The sequence below is a fragment of the Palaemon carinicauda genome, chromosome 25, assembly GCF_036898095.1.
Source record: "Palaemon carinicauda isolate YSFRI2023 chromosome 25, ASM3689809v2, whole genome shotgun sequence".
Lineage (NCBI taxonomy): Eukaryota > Metazoa > Arthropoda > Malacostraca > Decapoda > Palaemonidae > Palaemon > Palaemon carinicauda.
In genome coordinates this window covers 33283961-33291460 of record NC_090749.1, presented here as the reverse complement: position 1 = coordinate 33291460, position 7500 = coordinate 33283961, and positions in this window count along the sequence as shown.

The window sequence follows — 7500 nt, the reverse complement described above, 5'->3', positions numbered from 1 at the left end:
AGAAATTGGAACCTGACGCTAACAGCTGTCCGAGGATTTACCTGGCAAGATATCAATCTCTTACCAGCGAGTTTTACCCAATTTCCCGGGCCGCCACGTGACACAATTGGTAGTAATTCATTCAAATTACCCCTAATGAGACAATATGGATAAATATCAACACAACATCGTGTTCAAATAGAAATAAATTTCTACCTCATACTTGGGATCGAACGCTAGCCCCTTCTAATGAAAGGCCAGGTCGAAACCAACCATGTCACGAGAGCCCATAAAGAAATTGGAACCTGACGCTAACAGCTGTCCGAGGATTTACCTGGCGAGACATCAGTCTCTTACCAGCGAGTTTTACCCAATTTCCCGGCCGCCACGTGACACAATTGGGAGTAATTCATTCAAATTACCCCTGATGAGTCAATATGGATAAATATCAACAAAACATCGTGTTCAAATAGAAATAAATTTCTACCTCATACATGGGATGGAACGCTAGCCCCTTCTAATGAAAGGCCAGGTCGAAACCAACCATGTCACGAGAGCCCATAAAGAAATTGGAACCTGACGCTAACAGCTGTCCGAGGATTTACCTGGTGAGACATCAGTCTCTTACCAGCAAGTTTTACCCAATTTCCCGGGCCGCCACGTGACACAATTGGTAGTAATTCATTCAAATTACCCCTAATGAGTCAATATGGATAAATATCAACAAAACATCGTGTTCAAATAGAAATAAATTTCTACCTCATACATGGGATGGAACGCTAGCCCCTTCTAATGAAAGGCCAGGTCGAAACCAACCATGTCACGAGAGCCCATAAAGAAATTGGAACCTGACGCTAACAGCTGTCCGAGGATTTACCTGGCGAGAAATCAGTCTTTTACCAGCGCATTTTACCCAATTTCCCGGCCGCCACGTGACACAATTGGTAGTAATTCATTCAAATTACCCCTAATGAGTCAATATAGATAAATATCAACACAACATCGTGTTCAAATAGAATAAAATTTCTACCTCATACTTGGGATCGAACGCTAGCCCCTTCTAATGAATGGCCAGGTCGAAACCAACCATGTCACGAGAGCCCATAAAGAAATTGGAACCTGACGCTAACAGCTGTCCGAGGATTTACCTGGCGAGATATCAATCTCTTACCAGCGAGTTTTACCCAATTTCCCGGGCCGCCACGTGACACAATTGGTAGTAATTCACTCAAATTACCCCTAATGAGACAATATGGATAAATATCAACACAACATCGTGTTCAAATAGAAATAAATTTCTACCTCATACTTGGGATCGAACGCTAGCCCCTTCCAATGAAAGGCCAGGTCGAAACCAACCATGTCACGAGAGCCCATAAAGAAATTGGAACCTGACGCTAACAGCTGTCCGAGGATTTACCTGGCGAGACATCAGTCTCTTAAAAGAGGGTTTTACCCAATTTCCTGGGCCGCCACGTGACACAATTGGTAGTAATTCATTCAAATTACCCTTAATGAGTCAATATGGATAAATATCAACACAACATCGTGTTTAAATAGAAATAAATTTATACCTCATACTTGGGATCGAATGCTAGCCCCTTTTAATGAAAGGCCAGGTCAAAACCAACCATGTCACGAGAGCCCATAAAGAAATTAGAACCTGACGCTAACAGCTGTCCAAAGATTTACCTGGCGAGACATCAGTCTCTTACCAGCGAGTTTTACCCAATTTCCCGGGCCGCCACGTGACACAATTGGTAGTAATTCATTCAAATTACCCCTAATGAGTCAATATGGATAAATATCAACACAACGTCGTGTTAACATAGAAAAAAATTTCTACCTCATTCTTGGGATCGAACGCTAGCCCCTTCTAATGAAAGGCCAGGTCGAAACCAACCATGTCACGAGAGCCCATAAAGAAATTGGAACCTGACGCTAACAGCTGTCCGAGGATTTACCTGGCGAGACACCAGTCTCTTACCAGCGAGTTTTACCCAATTTCCGGGCCGCCACGTGACACAATTGGTAGTAATTCATTCAAATTACCCCTAATGAGTCAATATGGATAAATATCAACACAACATCGTGTTCAAATAGAAAGAAATTTCTACCTCATACTTGGGATCGAACGCTAGCCCCTTCTAATGAAAGGCCAGGTCGAAACCAACCATGTCACGAGAGCCCATAAAGAAATTGGAACCTGACGCTAACAGCTGTCCGAGGATTTACCTGGCGAGATATCAATCTCTTACCAGCGAGTTTTTACCAATTTCCCGGGCCGCCACGTGACACAATTGGTAGTAATTCATTCAAATTACCCCTAATGAGACAATATGGATAAATATCAACACAACATCGTGTTCAAATAGTAATAAATTTCTACCTCATACTTGGGATCGAACGCTAGCCCCTTCCAATGAAAGGCCAGGTCGAAACCAACCATGTCACGAGAGCCCATAAAGAAATTGGAACCTGACGCTAACAGCTGTCCGAGGATTTACCTGGCGAGACATCAGTCTCTTACCAGCGAGTTTTACCCAATTTCCCGGGCCGCCACGTGACACAATTGGGAGTAATTCATTCAAATTACCCCTGATGAGTCAATATAGATAAATATCAACAAAACATCGTGTTCAAATAGAAATAAATTTCTACCTCATACATGGGATGGAACGCTAGCCCCTTCAATGAAAGGCCAGGTCGAAAACAACCATGTCACGAGAGCCCATAAAGAAATTGGAACCTGACGCTAACAGCTGTCCGAGGATTTACCTGGCGAGACATCATTCTCTTACCAGCGAGTTTTACCCAATTTCCCGGGCCGCCACGTGACACAATTGGTAGTAATTCATTCAAATTACCCCTAATGAGTCAATATGGATAAATATCAACAAAACATCGTGTTCAAATAGAAATAAATTTCTACCTCATACATGGGATGGAATGCTAGCCCCTTCTAATGAAAGGCCAGGTCGAAACCAACCATGTCACGAGAGCCCATAAAGAAATTGGAACTGACGCTAACAGCTGTCCGAGGGATTTACCTGGCGAGAAATCAGTCTCTTACCAGCGCATTTTACCCAATTTCCCGGGCCGCCACGTGACACAATTGGTAGTAATTCATTCAAATTACCCCTAATGAGTCAATATAGAAAAATATCAACACAACATCGTGTTCAAATAGAAATAAATTTCTACCTCATACTTGGGATCGAACGCTAGCCCCTTCTAATGAAAGGCCAGGTCGAAACCAACCTTGTCACGAGAGCCCATAAAGAAATGGGAACCTGACGCTAACAGCTGTCCGAGGATTTACCTGGCGAGATATCAATCTCTTACCAGCGAGTTTTACCAATTTCCCGGGCCGCCACGTGACACAATTGGTAGTAATTCATTCAAATTACCCCTAATGAGTCAATATGGATAAATATCAACACAACATCGTGTTCAAATAGAAATAAATTTCTACCTCATACTTGGGATCGAACGCTAGCCCCTTCCAATGAAAGGCCAGGTCGAAACCAACCATGTCACGAGAGCCCATAAAGAAATTGGAACCTGACGCTAACAGCCGTCCGAGGATTTACCTGGCGAGACATCAGTCTCTTACCAGAGGGTTTTACCCAATTTCCTGGGCCGCCACGTGACACAATTGGTAGTAATTCATTCAAATTACCCTTAATGAGTCAATATGGATAAATATCAACACAACATCGTGTTTAAATAGAAATAAATTTATACCTCATACTTGGGATCGAATGCTAGCCCCTTTTAATGAAAGGCCAGGTCAAAACCAACCATGTCACGAGAGCCCATAAAGAAATTAGAACCTGACGCTAACAGCTGTCCAAAGATTTACCTGGCGAGACATCAGTCTCTTACCAGCGAGTTTTACCCAATTTCCCGGGCCGCCACGTGACACAATTGGTAGTAATTCATTCAAATTACCCCTAATGAGTCAATATGGATAAATATCAACACAACGTCGTGTTAACATAGAAAAAAATTTCTACCTCATTCTTGGGATCGAACGCTAGCCCCTTCTAATGAAAGGCCAGGTCGAAACCAACCATGTCACGAGAGCCCATAAAGAAATTGGAACCTGACACTAACAGCTGTCCGAGGATTTACCTGGCGAGACACCAGTCTCTTACCAGCGAGTTTTACCCAATTTCCCGGGCCGCCACGTGACACAATTGGTAGTAATTCATTCAAATTACCCCTAATGAGTCAATATGGATAAATATCAACACAACATCGTGTTCAAATAGAAAGAAATTTCTACCTCATACTTGGGATCGAACGCTAGCCCCTTCTAATGAAAGGCCAGGTCGAAACCAACCATGTCACGAGAGCCCATAAAGAAATTGGAACCTGACGCTAACAGCTGTCCGAGGATTTACCTGGCGAGATATCAATCTCTTACCAGCGAGTTTTACCCAATTTCCCGGGCCGCCACGTGACACAATTGGTAGTAATTCATTCAAATTACCCCTAATGAGACAATATGGATAAATATCAACACAACATCGTGTTCAAATAGAAATAAATTTCTACCTCATACTTGGGATCGAACGCTAGCCCCTTCTAATGAAAGGCCAGGTCGAAACCAACCATGTCACGAGAGCCCATAAAGAAATTGGAACCTGACGCTAACAGCTGTCCGAGGATTTACCTGGCGAGACATCAGTCTCTTACCAGAGAGTTTTACCCCAATTTCCTGGGCCGCCACGTGACACAATTGGTAGTAATTCATTCAAATTACCCCTGATGAGTCAATATGGATAAATATCAACAAAACATCGTGTTCAAATAGAAATAAATTTCTACCTCATACATGGGATGGAACGCTAGCCCCTTCTAATGAAAGGCCAGGTCGAAACCAACCATGTCACGAGAGCCCATAAAGAAATTGGAACCTGACGCTAACAGCTGTCCGAGGATTTACCTGGCGAGACATCAGTCTCTTACCAGCAAGTTTTACCCAATTTCCCGGGCCGCCACGTGACACAATTGGTAGTAATTCATTCAAATTACCCCTAATGAGTCAATATGGATAAATATCAACAAAACATCGTGTTCAAATAGAAATAAATTTCTACCTCATACATGGGATGGAACGCTAGCCCCTTCTAATGAAAGGCCAGGTCGAAACCAACCATGTCACGAGAGCCCATAAAGAAATTGGAACCTGACGCTAACAGCTGTCCGAGGATTTACCTGGCGAGAAATCAGTCTCTTACCAGCGCATTTTACCCAATTTCCCGGGCCGCCACGTGACACAATTGGTAGTAATTCATTCAAATTACCCCTAATGAGTCTATATAGATAAATATCAACACAACATCGTGTTCAAATAGAAATAAATTTCTACCTCATTCTTGGGATCGAACGCTAGCCCCTTCTAATGAAAGGCCAGGTCGAAACCAACCATGTCACGAGAGCCCATAAAGAAATTGGAACCTGACGCTAACAGCTGTCCGAGGATTTACCTGGCGAGATATCAATCTCTTACCAGCGAGTTTTACCCAATTTCCCGGGCCGCCACGTGACACAATTGGTAGTAATTCATTCAAATTACCCCTAATGAGTCAATATGGATAAATATCAACACAACATCGTGTTCAAATAGAAATAAATTTCTACCTCATACTTGGGATCGAACGCTAGCCCCTTCCAATGAAAGGCCAGGTCGAAACCAACCATGTCACGAGAGCCCATAAAGAAATTGGAACCTGACGCTAACAGCTGTCCGAGGATTTACCTGGCGAGACATCAGTCTCTTACCAGAGGGTTTTACCCAATTTCCTGGGCCGCCACGTGACACAATTGGTAGTAATTCATTCAAATTACCCTTAATGAGTCAATATGGATAAATATCAACACAACATCGTGTTTAAATAGAAATAAATTTATACCTCATACTTGGGATCGAATGCTAGCCCCTTTTAATGAAAGGCCAGGTCAAAACCAACCATGTCACGAGAGCCCATAGAGAAATTAGAACCTGACGCTAACAGCTGTCCAAAGATTTACCTGGCGAGACATCAGTCTCTTACCAGCGAGTTTTACCCAATTTCCCGGGCCGCCACGTGACACAATTGGTAGTAATTCATTCAAATTACCCCTAATGAGTCAATATGGATAAATATCAACACAACGTCGTGTTAACATAGAAAAAAATTTCTACCTAATTCTTGGGATCGAACGCTAGCCCCTTCTAATGAAAGGCCATGTCGAAACCAACCATGTCACGAGAGCCCATAAAGAAATTGGAACCTGACACTAACAGCTGTCCGAGGATTTACCTGGCGAGACACCAGCCTCTTACCAGCGAGTTTTACCCAATTTCCCGGGCCGCCACGTGACACAATTGGTAGTAATTCATTCAAATTACCCCTAATGAGTCAATATGGATAAATATCAACACAACATCGTGTTCAAATAGAAAGAAATTTCTACCTCATACTTGGGATCGAACGCTAGCCCCTTCTAATGAAAGGCCAGGTCGAAACCAACCATGTCACGAGAGCCCATAAAGAAATTGGAACCTGACGCTAACAGCTGTCCGAGGATTTACCTGGCGAGATATCAATCTCTTACCAGCGAGTTTTACCCAATTTCCCGGGCCGCCACGTGACACAATTGGTAGTAATTCATTCAAATTACCCCTAATGAGTCAATATGGATATATATCAACACAACATCGTGTTCAAATAGAAATAAATTTCTACCTCATACTTGGGATCGAACGCTAGCCCCTTCTAATGAAAGGCCAGGTCGAAACCAACCATGTCACGAGAGCCCATAAAGAAATTGGAACCTGACGCTAACAGCTGTCCGAGGATTTACCTGGCGAGACATCAGTCTCTTACCAGAGAGTTTTACCCAATTTCCTGGGCCGCCACGTGACACAATTGGTAGTAATTCATTCAAATTACCCCTAATGAGTCAATATGGATAAATATCAACACAACATCGTGTTTAAATAGAAATAAATTTATACCTCATACTTGAAATCGAATGCTAGCCCCTTTTAATCAAAGGCCAGGTCAAAACCAACCATGTCACGAGAGCCCATAAAGAAATTGGAACCTGACGCTAACAGCTGTCCGAGGATTCACCTGGCGAGACATCAATCTCTTACCAGCGAGTTTTACCCAATTTCCCGGGCCGCCACGTGACACAATTGGTAGTAATTCATTCAAATTACCCCTAATGAGTCAATATGGATAAATATCAACACAACGTCGTGTTAACATAGAAAAAAATTCTACCTCATTCTTGGGATCGAACGCTAGCCCCTTCTAATGAAAGGCCAGGTCGAAACCAACCATGTCACGAGAGCCCATAAAGAAATTGGAACCTGACGCTAACAGCTGTCCGAGGATTTACCTGGCGAGACACCAGTCTCTTACCAGCGCGTTTTACCCAATTTCCCGGGCCGCCACGTGACACAATTGGTAGTAATTCATTCAAATTACCCCTAATGAGTCAATATGGATAAATATCAAC